This window comes from Eleutherodactylus coqui, chromosome 8 (assembly GCF_035609145.1).
Source record: "Eleutherodactylus coqui strain aEleCoq1 chromosome 8, aEleCoq1.hap1, whole genome shotgun sequence".
NCBI lineage: Eukaryota > Metazoa > Chordata > Amphibia > Anura > Eleutherodactylidae > Eleutherodactylus > Eleutherodactylus coqui.
The window spans coordinates 35,832,320-35,853,219 of record NC_089844.1 but is presented as its reverse complement, the minus strand read 5'-3'; positions in this window follow the sequence as shown (position 1 = coordinate 35,853,219).

Here is a 20,900-nt window from a genome sequence, read left to right as displayed (position 1 = left end):
CATGGCCTCGTCAGAGGGGTTGGATACATAACTTTGCAGTTACGGGTTGTTCTTTTGTTTATACCCCAACCCCCGTTCCACCAAACCCCTCATTGTCAATAGACGATGATAGACCTGATTTATAGTCAGTGGTGGGGACCAACCACTCAACACATTCATAGCGCCAGGAGCCAAAGCTAAGAATGAGGGAGCATCGGTGAGTACTGTATAGACAAAAGGAAGTTATTGTTGGGGTCAGCCAGGGGTATAACTATTGACTCCCTTTGAACCCAGGCCCTGGAAATTTAGAGGGGGTCATAAGGTCTCTCTTCCCATGTAAGGTGAGCACTACTGTGAATGAAGCATTATAGTTGGGGGTTCCTGTTACAGATTTTACACTGAGATCGAGCAGCTACTCTGGAGTTAGCATGGCTGCACAGCTATGCCGACCATGCTGATATGAGGACAGGTCTTCTTTAAAGTAGCTTTTCATTCCTGGGACACAATTTGCCAGAGGTGACAAAGTAATTGCAGCGTCCGAGAAGCAGGCCCCAGCCTAGGAGGCAGTGGGGTATAGATGTAGGCCTTGTCACGGTGGCTCTACCGTCTCCCACCCAGAGAGTAATTAGGGACACGTCCAAGGGGCTGAGAGCAGGCTATTAAATAGGGTAACCCAACAGTGGTTTACCTTGAGTTCTTTTGTCACGTGTGACGCCACCGTTCCGTCCTCCACAGTGAATTCTAGACAATGTAATAAAGAGTCCACACACACAGAGTTAAATTTTAAAGTCAGAACCGGGAACGGTCGGTAGAGCCGTTTACTTGTAGCATAACTCAGAAACAGTCCAAAACAGTTTTTACATTCCCCAGCAAGACACTGATGCAGGAGGACATGTGGTGTGACAGGGAGAAAACAGGGGAGGACAGAGGGACTTACACAAGCCAAGTTATATCTGTGGATCTCTGTTTCCGGACACCTTCTACGAACACTCGCCAACTCTCTACTGGTACACACTCACGGATCAGGAACATACACACAGCGCTGCACGGTGGGGACATGCAATCCTTGCGGTTTCTCTCTCAAAGACCTACTCATGGACCTTGCAACCGCATATATAAAACAAGGTCACATGTAGAGATGAGCGAGCATACTCGTCCGAGCTTGATACTCATTTGAGTATTAGGGTGTTCGAGATGCTCGTTACTCGTAACGAGTACCACGCGATGTTCGAGTCACTTTCATTTTCTTCCCTGAGAAATTTGCGCGCTTTTCTGGCCAATAGAAAGACAGGGAAGGCACTACAACGTTCAAGCCCTATACCACCCCCCTGCAGTGAGTGGCTGGCGAGATTAGGTGTCACCCGAGTATTAAAATCTGCCGGCCCGCGGCTCGCCACAGATGCGTTCTCACTTAGCTGAGGGAAAGTGCTGTTGATGCCGGGGCTGCTATAGGGAGAGTGTTAGGAGTGATTTTAGGCTTCAAGGATCCCAACGGTCCTTCTTCTCTATATGCGCTCAATGGGGCCGGCGGCAGCAGCGCCGACCCCATTGAGAACATATAGAAGACAAATCATTCTTCTCTGCCACAGCTGTAACAGCTGTGGCAGAGAAGAACGATGTTAGCCCATTGAATTCAATGGAGCCGACAATACAGCCGACTCCATTGAAATCAATGGGCTGCCGACGATCGCGGGATGAATTGTCGGGAAGGGCTTAAATATATAAGCCCTTCCCTGCAATTCATCCAGAAAAGTGTTAAACTAAAAAATATATATACTGACCTGCTACCGGCAGCCGGAGTTCTGCACGGCCGTCCTGCAGTGGGTGTGAAGGGGGTGTGAGTCAGACCTGCCCCCTGATTGGCTCAGCGCTGAGCCAATCAGAGGCAGGTCTCACTCACACCCATTCAGTGGGTGTGAAGGGGGTGTGAGTCAGACCTGCCCCCTGATTGGCTCAGCGCTGAGCCAATCAGGGGGCAGGTCTGACTCACACCCCCTTCACACCCACTGCAGGACGGCCGCGCGGAACTCCGGCTGCCGGGAGCAGGTCAGTATATATATATTTTTTAGTTTAACACTTTTCTGGATGAATTGCAGGGAAGGGCTTATATATTTAAGCCCTTCCCGACAATTCATCCCACACTCGCCCGCAGCGCATTGCTTTCAATGGAGCGGGCTGTATTGCCGGCTCCATTGAATGCAATGCGCTGGACAGCTCCGTCCGATTTTCGGGCACCGGTCACGCGATTTGCGGATGCGCATCCGTCATGCGATCCGCAAATCGCGCGAAAAAACGCCCGTCTGACTAAGGCCTTAGTCAGACGGGCGTTTTTCGCGCGATTTGCGCATGCGTCCGGCGGATTTTTATCGGACACATGAGCGCTTTTTATGCGCTCGTCCGATAAATTATAGAACAGAAATCGCAGATCGCACCTATCTGCGATTCCTGTTCTCTTCTCTATATGCGCTCAATGGGGCCGGCGGCAGCAGCGCCGACCCCATTGAGAACATATAGAAGAGAAATCATTCTTCTCTGCCACAGCTGTAACAGCTGTGGCAGAGAAGAACGATGTTAGCCCATTGAATTCAATGGAGTCGGCAGTATTGCTGGCTCCATTGAATTCAATGGGCTAACATCGTTCTTCTCTGCCACAGCTGTTACTGCTGCGGCAGAGAAGAACGATCTTTATGCTGACAGTGCGGGGGGGGGGGGGGGGGCCCACTCTTGCCGCTATTGTGGCTGAATAGTGGGACCTGTGAACTTGAGATGCAGCCCAACATGTAGCCCCTCGCCTGCCCTATCCGTTGCTGTGTCGTTCCCATCATTTTCTTGAATTGCCCCGATTTTCACAAATGAAAACCTTAGCGAGCATCGGCGATATACACAAATGCTCGGGTCGCCCATTGACTTCAATGGGGTTCGTTACTCGAAACGAACCCTCGAGCATCGCGAAAAGTTCGTCCCGAGTAACGAGCACCCGAGCATTTTGGTGCTCGCTCATCTCTAGTCACATGACATACAAAAGATACATTTCCAGACATTTCCAGGCATAACCCAGACAGTAACCCAATCAGTGCTGCAGCTATGCAATACACATCAAATTCGCTCACATAGAAGACACTTGACAACACATAAGCACAAGACAAACATAGACCATTCAGAAACATCTAGAAACTTAGGCACATCATCTTCTGGTGTACACGGTGCATTGGTAGTGCATCGATACAGTAAGACACCACGCACTGCTGTGATTGGCCAGCGATGCTAAGAAGAGTACTGCAGCCATCTTCGAAGACCAAAAAGGGGACCCAAGAACTGGCAGACTCCTAGCGCATTGACAGTAGCTGCAGTTGATAATAATGTAGGCAATCTTGCCAGAGGTGGCCTTTGGGTCTTCTTGGGCAATAGGACATGCATACAATTGCTACCTCTGCACCTTAGTTTATTAGGTGCCACTATGTAGTCCCCATGAGATCTGGCATATATCAAATTAGCAGATTAAATAACTGTATCCCTAATGGATATCTGCCACAAAGGGTGTAAAGATAGCAGTTGAATCTGGAATCTGAATCCTGAGGGGCTGTAAATGTAAAGGGTTCTTAGCAGCGGGTCCTACAGGAAAGCTTGGTGAAGGCCTTTCTAACAGTGGTGACGGTGTCTCAATGACAGGGGCCAGGGGTTTCTTTACTGAAGTCAGGACCCTCCAAAAGAAGGCTCAGTCACACCCTGTGTCTGGGGGTCTTGACTCTCTCTCTCTCTCTCTCTCTTTTCACTCTCCAGCACAAGGCGTTAAGCCCTGGAAACATCCTATTACTTTTACCACCTTTCCTCTAGCATGGCTCGGTACAGGTACCATACTGGTGGTGGCTTAAACCATTCTGTAGGCTTGCCGTCAAGCAGTTCTTCTTGCTGTACCACAACTCTTTCACCCCTCTTGGTCCCCCAGTCATAGGGTTTGTCTGGTCACTCTTGTTCAGCAGCTGGCGCTTGTTGCTCCTAATGGTTCATTCTCCTCTTTGGGCCTATCCTTTTAACTATGCCAAGTTGTAAAGGGTCTCCAATAGTGGATCGTACAGATCAGGTGAGGCCTTTCTGGTGGGGGTAATAATATTTCACCAGCTGGGTCCTGGGGCCTAAAAGAGGCTCAGTCACACCTCAGTTTGGGATTAAGGTGGTATGCAAGGATTGGAGATGGCAGAGACCACATCCTTCAAACACATTTTTTTTTCAACATAGCGGTACACAGCCAAGTGGTCTCAGTCTTTGGGTGTGCTGGCAATTGGTCAGCTTTGGAGGGGAAAGACCATATCACTCTCAGACTTGCAATAGTCCTCATGAAAGCCTTGAGAGTAAAATATTCTCTATTTGTGCAGCGTCCTTCTGCCTTTCACACTCCGATCCTCCTTTGCAGAGTCTCCTTTTATCAACTCCTAAGCACCTCCCTGTTGCCAAAGCCACCACCCCAGGGTCATGGGTTCTTCTGAAAGTAATATTACCAACATATTAGCAAGCCATGAACCTGAACAGTTTAGCTAATAAAAAAGCAACCCTGGAGTTACTGCTCTTACATAAAGATAACTTGAGGAGGCCAACTTTGTGCTTATGGTTACAAGTCTAAAATTGGCGCATTTTTCTATGTATGGCAGAAAGCTTCCCGCCAAGAGATGGTCACATCTGTCATCGGTTAAGAAATGAAATGAAAGCTTCATCACATCAACCAGGTCTGTCATTAATATGCTAATTAATACTAAAAGATTTGCGGGTTAATTAGGTCAATGTGACTAAAAGATTGGAGGAAAAGAGGTAAATGGCTGCCTGCTGAGAGTATTCCAGAGAGAGGGGAGAGCGAGCGGCCCGGCGGGAGTCCGTCATCTCCTTGGCTCACCTGCTGTGTTATGTACTGATTGCTCAGGCTGGTGGAGTGAGGGAATGTTGTGATGTAATTGATGTCACTGTACAAACATCTGTAAACTTTATCTGACAAATTCGAGAATGATGAAGGCCGTGGAAAATCACCATAAATAAGAATTTTTGTTTCATTCCATGGCAACCAAACACTTTTCAACTGTACATTTACATGTGAAGGTCACAAGTCTTTGATTGGCTGCCATGACTTGAAAAAAAAAATCTTGGCACAAGATGAACGGGCACAGAAAAAATAAATACCCATCTCTGTAATTCATGATAAGTGCTCTCTATTTTCTAGTTGCAGAGTTTCTGTAGCAGCTATGTGAATGGTTCAGGCTATCCTCAGAATAGGTCATCCATATCCGTTTGGTGGAAGTCCATGGCCCTGGGACCCTTGTTGATCATCTGTTTCAACAGGTTGCAGGACTTGGGTGAATGCCAGACAAGTGACATCATGTTCATTCATCACATAGCCTTTCAGCAGTTCAGTCCCATCCAAGTGAATTATATTCTATATGCTATACCACAGCTTCTACAAAATGTACGGCGTTGTGACTAGTATGCGGTGAAGCGTCATCAGCACTCACCTTGGCCTCTTCAAACAGCTAACGGGCAGGGGTCTTGGGCAGCAATTGGATATTGATCAAAACGCAAGGAAAGGTTATCATTATCCGAGTCATGAAAAACCCTTTTAACTAGACAGCATCCCGCCCTGGCCGTAGAGAGACAACATCATAGGATTGTATTGGTGATGACTCCCAATCTGAAGGCAGTAGTCTAGCAGCCAGAACAAGGCATTGTTGAGGTCAGCCTGCTGCATGGAAATCGGCCGGTCTATGCTGTCATTCAACAGCAAAATGTCTGTCAAGGTCAACAGATGTGGATCCAATGTGCCATACACTGGCCTAGTTTGGGGTTAAATCCAGGGGTAACAGTTAAGTTTGTACCCTTTAACCCTACTAGTTGGGATCTGGGCTTCGCTGTGAGGTCTCCAGGCCATTATATTGGAAGTCATCCCAATAATGTGGCAGCTGATACTACAATGTAACAAGGTGTGGTAAACAAAGGTATAGTCAGGCTACCCAAACCTAACTCCAAATTGAAGAAGAATCCAGAGATCAGGACAAACAGAATGGGTTCAGCATGGTACAACAGACCAGAGATAAGGACAAGCAGCAGACAGGAAAATGTTCACTACAACAAGCCGAGGTCAGGAGAAGAGAACGCAGCAAAGTCAGGAATAGCCAAAGTCAGAAAACAGGAAGTCAGCATAAACTTGATAGCACTTTAAGCTGGACCAAAGGACCAAAAACTCAGACACCTTCCTAAGGGGCCTTTCACGTGGGCCGGAATTTGGTTGCAATATGCACCGCACTACACAGCAGAATCTTTCCTTAAAGCCCACACGTCTGAATGTGGATTTTGATGTGGAATCGCCTGCAGAATGAAGTCATTTAAATTCTGAATCAATCTGAAGGCTTGCTTTGGTGCAATATTTTTCATGTGTTGTGGTGTCTGTGGTGGCCAAATTTTACCCATCTGAAAGGTCCCTTAGGAGGAGGGTGCCTGATATAGCCAGACATACCTCTAAATTGGTAGGGAAGGATTTAGGAAGGTACATATTGGCTCTTCAAGAGCATGGGCATGTTTGTGTACATACCCTCCCGGCTGCCAATGGAAACCAGATAGATGCTGAAACTGGATGTCTGCAGGAGTAAGGGGAAAGACGTGCGCCATGCCCGCCAGCAGGAAAAGGAGAGGCAAGATGGCAACCCCAGTTGCAACTGTAACAACTTCCTAATATGATTGTTTAAAAATAAAGATATGGACTTCCTTATGAAACTGGAGGTACTGTATACTTTAATGTTTTGCTTCTCACTGGACCCTGATATTCAATTTAGCCAAAATAAAAATAGAATAACGAACTAATTAAAAAAATGCCAATGTTGTTTCTTTAATCAGGATTACGACTCCCACTTAGGTTTGTATTATAACTTTGTTATTTCAGGCACTCCTAGAAATGTGATAAAACTCCCTGATCAATTCTCAACAATCCTGATACAATTAAAGTCTTTAAAACGCATTTTATGAAGAAGAAATAACACTTTTACAAGTGACGGTAATTGACCCCGAAATGCAAATTTTCTCTATAAGACGTTAACCCTGAGTCTGCAATGCAGATCACACATTGTGCTGCCAAGTTATTACTAATTAGGACGAGTGCATGCAAATTGAGGATACCAGAAGATGTTATGAGAGCTCAGCAAAGGGTTCCCTAGAGGAGACTTCAGAAATCTAACACCGGACAAACTTGTCCCTAACTATTTATCTCAGGTTCACTTAAATACTCAACAGTGAATAATATATGGAATAAACCAAGTTCCTCACTGAGGGAAAAAAGTCGATATAATAACTAGTAAGTGTGTTTCAAATACACTATTAGATATTCACTGACTGGCCCCATTGTTAGCTACCCGGCCCTTTCACGATTGAAGCTTCCCTATATAGAAATTATCCCGTGACCCCCGAGTGCTTCATAAAATCAGGTGACAAGTTTTCTGTGGATCAGATTTAGTGTGAATCTGTAGTGGCGTGAAATATACATATCTGGCCCCTCCATAACTGCAATTGTCTTGTCAGTCATTTATGTGTATGGCACAGCTGCAGCACACAAGAGGTTAATGTCTAGGTATGTCTGGAAAATGTAACAGTTTGTGTGTATCCAATGTGGTCACGTGAACATTAAAGATATATGTATTTGCAAGATGTGCAAATGTGTTGTTCGAGTCTGGGATCTTTGCCAAGCAGTCAGTCAGTGTAGTCTACACATAGGCAGGAAACATCCCCACCTAGGCCCATCCAATATGGAAGAAGCGGAGTGATATGTCCATCTACTTTGAATGGTGAATACCGCGTCTTCTCCCCAGTTGGCATATAGTTTAGAAGCTACCATGGAAGGATTGAGAGAATACTTTAACAGACAACTAAACAGTGAATGTTGGCTGGTAGAGAGAGTGAAAGAAGTCGTCCAGGAGCGTGATCCTACAGATAACGAGGACTGTATGTATCAAGAGGCCCTGAGTTGCCTCCTCACAAATAGAAGTTGTCTTAATGACAAACCTCCATTGCAAGAACTGTTGTGTATCCAACTGTGCATCCAACTGTTATCCCTGTTGGATGTTCCAGTAAAGAACAGTCTATTTAAAGTACAGCCCTGTGTGTGTGGACTATTTATTGCACCATCGTCGGAGTTCACCGCAGTGGATGGAACGATGGCGTCACCCGTGACATATACTGACGTTTCCACGCAGAGGTTTATACAGTAATATAATAAATCACGGTTGCATCTCACAACCAGCAACAGACGCTCTGCTGCACAATCAATCCAAAAAATAATAGGTCAGCACTAGAGATGAGCGAGCACCAAAATGCTCGAGTGCTCGTTACTCGAGTCGAACTTTCAGTGATGCTCGAGAGTTCGTTTCGAGTAATGAACCCCATTGAAGTCAATGGGCGACTCAAGCATTTTTGTATATGACTGGTGCTCCGCTAAGGTTTTCATTTGTGAAAATCTTAGCAAATCACCAAAGTCATGTAAAAAACACAGAAATGGATAGGGCAGGTAGGGAGCAACATGCCGGGCTGCATTTCGGGCTCCGATGTCTCACTATTAAGCCACAATAGTGGCAAGAGTGAGACCCCCCCCCCCCCCCACTGTCAGCATAACGATCGTTCTCCTCTGCCACAGCTGTAACAGCTGTAGCAGAGCAGAACGATGTTAGCCCATTGAATTCAATGGAGCCGGCAATACAGCCGGCTCCATTAAAAGCAATGGGCTGCCGGCAAGCGCGGGATGAATTTTCGGGTAGGGCTTAAAAATATAAGCCCTTACCTGAAAATCATCCTAAAATGTGTAAAAATAAAAAAATAAAAATTATGTCAGCATTAAGATCGTTCTCCTCTGCCACAGCTGTAACAGCTGTGGCAGAGAAGAATGATGTTAGCCCATTGAATTCAATGGAGCCGGCAATACAGCCGGCTCCATTGAAAGCAATGGGCTGCCAGCGAGCGCGGGATGAATTTTCGTGAAGGGCTTAAAAATATAAAGCCCTTACCTGAAAAAGAAAGATTTTAGTGTAAAAAAGAATAAAAATGCAGGCATTCTCTTCAATGGAGCCGCTGCTGCTGCCGGCGACTTCATTGAAGACAATGGTCTGCTGGCACACCTGAATTCTTTTTCAGGGAAGGGCTTTACATATAAGCCATTCCCTGGAAATGAATTAAAAGTGATTTAAAAAACAAAAAACATAGATACTCACCTCCCTTCAGCTGCTGGGGCACAGCCGTGTCTTCTCCTGCTGTCCCCTGCACAGTGGTGCTGAACTGCTGTCATTCAGCTGAGAGCTGCGCTGAGCCAATCAGAGGCAGCACTCACTCACCAATTCATGAATGGGTGTGAGTGAGATCTGCCTCCGATTGGTCAGGCTGTGACCAATCAGAGGCAGCTCATTCAGCAGGCGGGGATTTTAAATCCCCGGCTGCTGAATACTACTCACAGCTGTTCAGAGCAGTTCAGGAGAATTGCCAGCTGGCCGCAGCTGAACTCCGTCTGCCGGGACCAGGTGAGTATATATATTTTTTTTATTTTTACACATTTCTGGATGAATTGCAGGGAAGGGCTTATATATTTAAGCCCTTCCCGAAAATGAATTGTGCCGGCAGCCCATTGCTTTCAATTGAGCCGGCTGTATTGCTGGCTCAATTGAATTCAATGGGCTAACATCGTTCTGCCGGGACAAGGTGAGTATATTTTTTTTTTAACTTTTTACACATTTTAGCATGATTTTCAGGTAAGGGCTTATATTTTTAAGCCCTTCCTGAAAATTCATCCCGCGCTAGCCGGCAGCCCATTGCTTTCAATGGAGCCGGCTGTATTGCCGGCTCCATTGAATTCAATGGTCAGTGCTCGTTTAATCGAGACGAGCACCACATGGTGCTCATCTCGAGTAACGAGCATCTCGAGCACCCTAATACTCGAACGACCATCAAGCTCGGACGAGTATGCTCGCTCATCTCTAGTCAGCACGCAAAGCTTCTATAAAAAAAAGTTTCTATATTTTATTCGCTACAATTAAAAAGATGTTACAGTACAAAAGAGATGAGTCTCCAATGTACAGCAGACAGGCGAAAGGAAGGCAAATAACATATCAAATTCATAGAATTAAGAATATGCTCAAAAATATATGTATGCAAAATCATATATCAAACATTTAATCGTATAAAATGACCCATCAAGCATACAGGCAATGAATCTATGCATATGAGCAGCAGTACATAATGTAAAAAGCCCACCTTACCACCTGCACCCCTGCTGAACACTAGAGACTCATCTCTTTTGTACTGTAACATCTTTTTAATTGTAATTAGAGATGAGCGAGCATCAAAATGCTCGGGTGCTCGTTACTCGGGACGAAATTATCGCGATGCTCGAGGGTTCGTTTCGAGTAACGAACCCCATTGAAGTCAGGCCACCCGAGCATTTTTGTATATCGCCGATGCTCGCTAAGGTTTTCATTTGTGAAAATCTGGGCAATTCAAAAAAGTGATGGGAACGACACAGCAACGGATAGGGCAGGCGAGGGGCTACATGTTGGGCTGCATCTCAAGTTCCCAGGTCCCACTATTAAGCCACAATAGAGGCAAGAGTGCCCCCCCCCTCCCAACAATTTTTACTTCTGAAAAGCCCTCATTAGCAATGCATACCTTAGCTAAGCACCACACTACCTCCAACAAAGCACAATCACTGCCTGCATGACACTCCGCTGCCACTTCTGGGTTACATGCTGACCAACCCCCCAACCCCCTCCCGCACGACCCAGTGTCCACAGCGCACACCAAACTGTCCCTGCCCAGCCTTCAGCTGCCCTCATGCCATGCCACACTCATGTCTATTTATAAGTGCGTCTGCCATGAGGAGGAACCGCAGGCACACACTGCAGAGGGTTGGCACGGCTAGGCAGCGACCCTCTTTAAAAGGGGCGGGGCGATAGCCCACAATGCTGTACAGAAGCAATGAGAAATCCAATCCTGTGCCACCTCCATCAGGAGCTGCACACGTGGGCATAGCAATGGGGAACCTAGGTGCCACACACTATTCATTCTGTCAAGGTGTCTGCATGCCCCAGTCAGACCGCGGTTTTTTATAAATAGTCACAGGCAGGTACAACTCCGCAATGGGAATTCCGTGTGCACCCACAGCATGGGTGGCTCCCTGGAACCCACCGGCGGTACATAAATATATCCCATTGCATTGCCCATCACAGCTGAGGTAATGTCGTGCTTAATGCAGGTGGGCTTCGGCCCACACTGCATGCCCCAGTCAGACTGGGGTTCTTTAGAAGTGGACACATGCAGTTACAACTCCATGTGGACCCACGGCATGGGTGGCTCCCTGGAACCCACCGGCGGTACATAAATATATCCCATTGCATTGCCCATCACAGCTGAGGTAATGTTGTGCTTAATGCAGGTGGGCTTCGGCCCACACTGCATGCCCCAGTCAGACTGGGATTCTTTAGAAGTGGACACATGCAGTTACAACTCCGTGTTGACCGACAGCATGGGTGGGTGCCAGGAAGCCACCGGCGGTACATAAATATATCCCATTGCAGTGCCCAACACAGCTGATGTAACGTCAGCTGTAATGCAGGTGGGCTAAAAATTAATTTGATTACACTGTAGGCGAGGGCCCCCAAAAATTGGTGTACCAACAGTACTAATGTACCTCAGAAAAATTGCCCATGCCCAACCAAGAGGGCAGGTGAAACCCATTAATCGCTTTGGTTAATGTGGCTTAATTGGTAACTAGGCCTGGAGGCAGCCCAGTTAAAATAAAAATTGGTTGAGGTGAAAGTTTCAACGCTTTAATGAGCATTGAAACGTATAAAAATTGTTTACTGAATAGAATACACAGATTGATGAAGCAAAAAGGTCCCCGTTTTGGATGGTGATAGAGAACGATGCTTCCATCCGCGGGTGCAGCCTACGTATTGCTTAGGTATTGCTGCTGTCCACTGGTGAAGAAGAGAAGTCTGGGGAAATCCAGGCTTTGTTCATCTTGATGAGTGTAAGCCTGTCGGCACTGTCGGTTGACAGGTGGGTACGCTTATCCATGATGATTCCCCCAGCCGCACTAAACACACTCTCTGACAAGACGCTAGCCGCAGGACAAGCAAGCACCTCCAGGGCATACAGCGCGAGTTCAGGCCACGTGTCCAGCTTCGACACCCAGTAGTTGTAGGGGGCAGAGGCGTCACCGAGGACGGTCGTGCGATCGGCTACGTACTCCCTCACCATCCTTTTACAGTGCTCCCGCCACCTCAGCCTTGACTGGGGACCGGTGACACAGTCTTGCTGGGGAGCCACAAAGCTGGCAAAGACCTTGGATAATGGTCCCCTGCTGCGCTGTACATGCTGCCTGATCTCTGCGCCTCCCCTGCTACCTGGCCCTCGGAACTGCGCCTTCGACCACTAGCGCTGTCGGATGGGAAGTTTACCATCAGTTTGTCCACCAGTGCCCTGTGGTATAGCATCATTCTCGAACCCCTTTCCTCTTCGGGAATGAGAGTGGAAAGGTTCTCCTTATACCGTGGGTCGAGCAGTGTGTACACCCAGTAATCCGTAGTGGCCAGAATGCGTGTAACACGAGGGTCACGAGAAAGGCATCCTAACATGAAGTCAGCCATGTGTGCCAGGGTACCTGTACGCAACACATGGCTGTCCTCACTAGGAAGATCACTTTCAGGATCCTCCTCCTCCTCCTCCTCTGGCCATACACGCTGAAAGGATGACAGGCAAGCAGCATGTGTACCCTCAGCACTGGGCCAAGCTGTCTCTTCCCCCTCCTCCTCATGCTCCTCCCCCTCCTCCTCTGCCTCCTCCTCCTCTGGCCATACATGTTGAAAGGATGACAGGCAAGCAGCATGTGTACCCTCAGCAGTGGGCCAAGCTGTCTCTTCCCCCTACTCCTCATGCTCCTCCCCCTCCTCCTCCTCCTCAACGCGCTGAGATATAGACATGAGGGTGCTCTGACTATCCAGCGACATACTGTCTTCCCTCGCCTCCGTTTCCGAGTGCAAAGCATCTGCCTTTATGCTTTTCAGGGAACTTCTCAAGAGGCATAGCAGAGGAATGGTGACGCTAATGATTGCAGCATCCCCGCTCAGCATCTGGGTAGACTCCTCAAAGTTTCCAAGGACCTGGCAGATGTCTGCCAACCAGGCCCACTCTTCTGTAAATAATTGAGGAGGCTGACTCCCACTACGCCGCCCATGTTGGAGTTGGTATTCCGCAATAGCTCTACACTGCTCATAGAGCCTGGCCAACATGTGGAGCGTAGAGTTCCACTGTGTGGGCACGTCGCACAGCAATCGGTGCACTGCCAGATGAAACCGATGTTGCAGGGTCCGCAGGGTGGCAGCGTCCGTCTTGGACTTGCAGAAATGTGCGCTGACCCGGCGCACCTTTCCGAGCAGGTATGACAAGTGTGGGTAGCTTTTCAGAAAGCGCTGGACTACCAAATTAAAGACATGGGCCAGGCATGCCACGTGCGTGAGGCTGCCGAGCTGCAGAGTCTCCACCAGATTACGGCCGTTGTCACACACGACCATGCCCGGTTGGAGGCTCAGCGGCGCAAGCCAGCGGTCGGTCTGCTCTGTCAGACCCTGCAGCAGTTTGTGGGCCGTGTGCCTCTTCTCTCCTAAGCTGAGTAGTTTCAGCACGGCCTGCTGACGCTTGCCCACCGCTGTGCTGCCATGCCACGCGACACCGACTGCTGGCGACGTGCTGCTGCTGACACATCTTGATTGCGAGACAGAGGTTGCGTAGGAGGAGGAGGAGGAGGAGGGTGGTTTAGTGGAGGAAGCATACACCGCCGCAGATACCACCACCGAGCTGGGGCACGCAATTCGGGGGGTGGGTAGGACGTGAGCGGTCCCAGGCTCTGACTCTGTCCCAGCCTCCACTAAATTCACCCAATGTGCCGTCAGGGAGATATAGTGGCCCTGCCCGCCTGTGCTTGTCCATGTGTCCGTTGTTAAGTGGACCTTGGCAGTAACCACGTTGGTGAGGGCACGTACAATGTTGCAGGAGACGTGGTTGTGCCGGGCTGGGACGGCACATCGGGAAAAGTAGTGGCAACTGGGAACCGAGTAGCGCTGGGCCGCTGCCGCCATCATGCTTTTGAAAGCCTCCGTTTCCACAAGCCTGTATGGCAGCATCTCCAGGCTGATCAATTTGGCAATGTGCACGTTTAACGCTTGAGCGTGCGGGTGCGTGCCAGCGTACTTGCGCTTGCGCTCAAACAGTGGCGCTAGCGACGTCTGGACGCTGCGCTGAGAGACATTGCTGGATGGGGCCGAGGACAGCGGAGGTGAGGGTGTGGGTGCAGGCCAGGAGACGGTAGTGCCTGTGTCCTCAGAGGGGGGTTGGATCTCAGTGGCAGGTTGGGGCACAGGGGGAGAGGCAGTGGTGCAAACCGGAGGCGGTGAACGGCCTTCGTCCCACCTTGTGGGGTGCTTGGCCATCATATGCCTGCGCATGCTGGTGGTGGTGGCTCCCCAGCTGATCTTGGCGCGACAAAGGTTGCACATCACTGTTCGTCGGTCGTCAGGCGTCTCTGTGAAAAACTGCCACACCGTAGAGCACCTTGACCTCTGCAGGGTGGCATGGCGCGAGGGTGCGCTTTGGGAAACAGTTGGTGGATTATTCGGTCTGGCCCTGCCTCTACCCCTGGCCACTGCACTGGCTCGGCCTGTGCCCACACCCTGACTTGGGCCTCCGCGTCCTCGCCCGCGTCCACGTCCTATAGGCCTACCCCTACCCCTCAGCATGGTGTATTACCAGTAGTGCAGAAACAGAACGCTGTAATTAAATGTGCCGCTTATTGGCCTGTGGTTGGAGGCTGACTTCGCTTACGGAACGCCAGGAAATAATTTTGCGCAAGCCTGCTGTAACACTTAGCTGGCTGCGTATGAATTAGGAGGACAACTACACCCAGCACAGACCCAGTACACTGAGGACAGTCACAGGCAGCCCAAATAGATTTTTTTCCCCCAAATGTTTTTGAAAAGGCCCACTGCCTATATTTAATCAATATATCTCTTCTCTCTCTGCGTCACCGCTACTGGCCCTGGAGTATGTCAAATAACTGCAGAGTGTTGCACTGTGGACTGGAATACAGCGGTGATTTAACAGCCAACACAGAGCCAGGAAATAATTTTGCGCAAGCCTGCTGTAACACTTAGCTGGCTGCGTATGAATTAGGAGGACTACTACACCCAGCACAGACGACAGTCACAGGCAGCCCAAATAGATTTTTTTCCACAAATGTTTTTGCAAAGGCCCACTGCCTATATTCAATAAATATGTGTTCTGTCCCTGCCTCACAATATATGTGTTCTGTCCCTGCCTCACCACTACTGGCCCTGCACTATGTATAATTACTGCAGGGCGCAATGCTCTGCACGGCCGATATACAAAAAAAAAAATGTGCAACACTGCAAAAAGCAGCCTCCACAGTACTGCACACAGTTAGATGTGGCCCTAAGAAGGACCATTGGGGTTCTTGAAGCCTAAAATCACTCCTAACGCTCTCCCTATGCAGCTCCGGCATCAACAACACTTTCCCTGAACTATGTCAGAATGCATCTGTGGCGAGCCGCGGGAGGGGCAGATTTTAATACTCGGGTGACACTTAATCTCGCCAGCCACTCACTGCAGGGGGGTGGTATAGGGCTTGAACGTCGCAGGGGGAAGTTGTAATGCCTTCCCTGTCTTTCTATTGGCCAGAAAAGTGCGCTAACGTCTTAGAGATGAACGTGAAAGTAACTCGAACATCGCGTGGTACTCGTCACGAGTAACGAGCATCTCGAACACGCTAATACTCGAACGACTATCAAGCTCGGACGAGTACGTTCGCTCATCTCTAATTGTAATGAATAAAATACAGAAAAGTTTTTTTTATGGAAGCTTTGCTTGCCGATCTATTATTTTTAGAGATATTTATACAGGTAACCGCATCACCAGTGTTGTCTGGAGAGGCCTGCCAGGGCCTTGGTAAAGAAGAGGAGATGGTAGTGCAACTGTGACATCCCTAACAGCTACCCCACCATCTCTATAGCTGTGGGCCTTGTGCCTTGGTCACTGCAAATCCACATTATATGGGAAAATCCAGCAATTTAAAACAAGGATTGGTCATCTGTGCTAGACTAGGGCTAGGATTTAACTGCCAGCCTTGTGGGGTTTTCTTGTGCAGCGGTGTGGAGAGTATACAGAGTGGTATGACTAAGGAAAAACATCCAGTGGACAGAAACAAGTTATTACCAAAAGGGGTCAGAGGAGGATGTCAAGAATCGTTGCACAATCAAGCAGGCTGCAGCTGAATACAACGTTGATGCTCCAACTTGTCGTTCCTTAGCACAAATTGATTATAACAGCAGATAATTAGTTCTAGCGCAACTAGTACCTTAGGGAAACAGATAGGCAAGACTCCAGTAGGCAGTAGCACGCAAAAATTGTATCACTGAGCAGCAGAAAAATATCACCTGGTCAGATGAATCCAGAATTCTGTTGCACCAGGCTGATGAGAGGTCAGGTGCTAATAGTTAAGGCTGGTGGAGGTACAGTAATGGACTTGTGTTGTGGATTTTGATGTAGATTTCATCCCATCATTTTCATCACAACGGGTGAAATCCATGTAGAAAACCCAGAACATAAATTAACATACTGCAGATATAAAATATGTAATGTCAATTCGCTGCAAATTCCACATGGTTGTTTTTCAGCACCATCTGGATAAAATTTCTAAAATCTTATTCACACGGCCTATCTCATCCAACATTTACGCTACATTTGAACATATCCTTAGTTTAGATAGCAGAGGGAGTGGAGTAACAACACATGACTACAGGATGGATGAAGACTGAATTGAAATGCATGCTAAAAAGGAAGAAAAATATGTTTATCAAATGGATAGAAGGGGGAATATCTAAATAAGAATATAATGCAGTCTGCAGAAAATGTAGGGCAAGTGTCAGGAAAGCTAATAATGAATTGAGACTTGCAAGACAGGTCAAAAGCAAAAATAAAGGATTTGGGGGATATGTCAAAAGCAAAAGAAAAGTCAAAGATGCTATTGGATGTTTACAGGATGAAAATGGTGAATTGGTTAAAAATGATGTTGAGAAGGACAAACTTTTAAATTCTTATTTTGTATCCATTTTCTGTCAGAAAGTAGATGTAACCTCAACTAATCTTCCCTGTGCTATTGGGTGAATAAAATAATGCAGGTTATCTATAAACAGAGAGATGGTGAGGGAACACTTAGCTAGCTAAAATGAATTCAATTCTCCAGGTCTACTTGAATTACATCCTAGGATAGTAAAGGCAGCAGCAGAGGTAATTGCTATACCACTCGCCATAATTTTGGAAAATTTCTGAAGAACAAGAAAAATCCCAGAAGATTGGAGAAGAGCAAATGTTGTCCGTATCTTCAAAAATGGGAAGAAGGTGGATCCAGGAAACTACAGGCCTGTGAGCCTGACTTCTTTTCCAGGAAAGATCTCTGAACAAATCTGTTACATCAGTACAAGCCCTGGTAAAAACGACTTATACAAACACAACCTAAATAAGGGCTAGAGAGGTGAACAGGAAGTTGGGATTATGCAGACACGACCGGACACCAACATAAAACAAGCATAAATCAGACGTGCATACAAACACCCACAGGGAAAATAGGGACATCAGATCTAACACACCAGAAAGCCTCATACTTACCAATGTACTAAAAAACAGACAGATAGAGTAAGTACAACTTATTGGTATGCATTTGGCCAAAACACAAACTCACAAGCCCAAATCAATGGCCCTCATTGCCTTATAAGTCCCTACACTAACAAGACAACTACAACAAAGGAAAGGGAGACCCTGCCTACAAGTGGGACAATTGGAACCTAGGGACCAACTGTCTCACTCTAGTTGGGAATGAGCAGGAGCACCAGACAAGGTACATATAACATAATACACACTGAACAAGACAGTTCACATCCAGTATAGTCAATACCTACAGACATATACTGAACATGACTCTTTTCACACCAAGTGACTGCAACATAAAGGGAACACTACACAGAACAAGACAATGTTCACACCGAATGTGGTCCACACTCTCAGACATACAGTGAACAAGTCATAGTTCACACCAAAAGTCTGCACACCGCACCAAAGGAAACCCCACTCAGACCCTCATGCATGCAAAGATAATAAGGAGCTACTTGAATTGTCCACACACCCGAGAAAGGGAAAAGAGCATCAGACATCACCCATCTGACGGCAGCAGGGAACATGATGTCAGACATCACCCATCTGACAAAGAAAAGGACATCGGATGTCTGGAAACCGCATCTGATAAAAAGAAGATCACAGAAAGCAGCATATAAACCACATATCCCTCAATATGCAGAAGCCAGGCTGCTATATGGAGGAGCCAAAAACAGACACATGTGAGGACATTGATGAGACAACCACTCTTTATAATGAGGGGGTAGTTGCTTAGTATTAATTCCTGCACAAAAAAGTCAATATAGCGTGTCAGACCACATGATACGTGTAGTGCACCATGCAGGCTTGCAACCTATTAGGCCTCCTTCCCACGAACGGATTTCCGCCGCGTAATTCGCGGTGAAAATCCGCTGCGTTGCCCGCAGCTATTAGGTTCTATCGAACCTAATAGCTCAGGGCACACGGTGCAGAATTCCACCGCGGAATTACGCACCGTGAATATTCCGCGGCGGAGCCCGTCACGCTCGTGGGCAGCCGGCCTAAATGTTGTCAGATTTAAAAAATACTTGATAAAAAGAAGGAGCCCGCAGAACATACAGACAGGGAGATCAGGTGTCCAAACCACTATCAGGGAAGATGAGGAAACAACTCAAACAAGCAGCATGCATGACACAAACCACCAAAGTTCAGAGGGGGAATGAAGTAAATGGATAAATGTCCAGCACCCTCTAGCAAAAAGGGCTGGAACTTATCTGCACAGACTGGTGGTGATTGGCTGGCAATCCACACACACAGCCAGTTCAATCATCCCACACCTGTGGAGGTGTGCTGCAGGTAATCCATAGAACTGCAGGTCCTAGAGCAACACATAACAAAATCATTAAACAGCATGTATGCAAGTACTTGGATGAAAATGGAGTAATTAACCAGAGCCAGCATGGGTTTGTAACAAACAAGTCATGACAGACAAATCTAACTTCCTTCTATGACAAAATCACTGACTGGGTTGATCAGGGAAATGCAGTGGATATAGTATATCTTGGCTTTAGTAAAGCATTTGACAAACTATCTCATACCATCCTTATTGAAAAAATGACCAAATATGGGATTGACAAGGCAACTGTTAGGTGGATTCACAATTGGCTGAGTGATCGTACTCCAAGATGGTCATAAATGGCTGCACATCCAAGTAGAAGAATGTATCAAGTGGGGTACCACAAGGCTCTGAGGGCTCCCACCCACTTGCCTTTTTTTCACGCGTTATAGCTTGCTTTTTTTTCATGCTATATTGCTGCTTTTTTTTCACGCGATTGTCAATGGGACTTTCTAATGTTAAAAACACACCAACTTACAAAGCGTTTTTAACATTAGAAAGTCCCATTGACAATCTCTTGAAAAAAAAGCAAGCTATAACGCGTGAAAAAAAGCAAGCTATAACGCGCAAAAAAAAAACAAGCTATAACGCGTGAAAAAAAGGCAAGTGGGCGGAAGCCCTGAGGCTCAGGGCTTATTCAGATGACCGTATATCGGCTGGGTTTTAATGCCCGGACGATATACGGTGTCCGTGTCTGCAGGGGGAGGAGGATGGAAGAGCCAGGAGCAGGAACTGAGCTCCCGCCCCTTCCCCGCCCCTCGCCACTATTTGCAATGGGAGGGGCGGGTGGGGCAGGGTGGGGGTGGAGCTAAGCAGCATTACTTAGCTCTGCCCCCGTCTCACCCCCTCCTATTGCAAATAGTGGAGAGTGGTGGAGAGGGGGCAGGAGCTCAGTTCCTGCTCCTGGCTCTTCCATCCTCCCCCCTTGCAGAAAAGGACACCATATATCGGCTCGGTGTGAAAAGGTATGTATGATTGACTATATATAGATGTATTTTGGGTATGTTCTTTATGCTTGATAAGGGCGTTTTGTATACGCCGAAAGGCGTTGCATCTATTTGTTAGGGCATTTTTATTATACATTTTATCATAGACTGATTTATGGACTGCTATTAAGAACTTTTTCATGTAAGGAATAAAAGTATTTTTGATAATACTACTGGATCTGCTCATATTGATCCTGATGGCCGGTACGAGGACCACAACACGAGCGCAGGAAAGTTTTTTCTAATATTTCTTATCTACGATGATTTAGTGTATTCTGCACTGAGCAGGGGGTTGGACCCGAAGACCCCGGAGGTCCCTTCCAAGTCTACTATTTTATGATAAGACTACACAGTGTCTGTTTGTAGTCTGTAAACATGGAGACACCTAAGTCTTCCTAATAGCTGTATAGAGAAAGCGGTAAGAAACTTTTCATCAACAATATTCACAAAGTTGCTTTATTTTATATTTCAGATGCATTGGAGACAAATAGGGCTCACATAATTTAATTACTTTCTCCAAAGGGGACATCTCCAGCATGTACAGTATATTTACAGGGTGTTTATCATTTTGGAAGAAATAAGTGAAGAGAACGCCAAGAAATTCAGCAGTGGAGGTTCCAGATGCCCATGTACAGTAGAGGTATTAATACTTGTACATTCAGCCTACAGAGAGATTCTGCAGGATTGGCTATAGGCAGTTTATCTCCTCAGTTTTCATAAATGTTCCATATTGTAGGATTAAGATTCTTCGGGTCAGAACTGCAGAACATAATCTGTGACTGTATTCTTGTATTAATGCCAATGATTTATGGCTG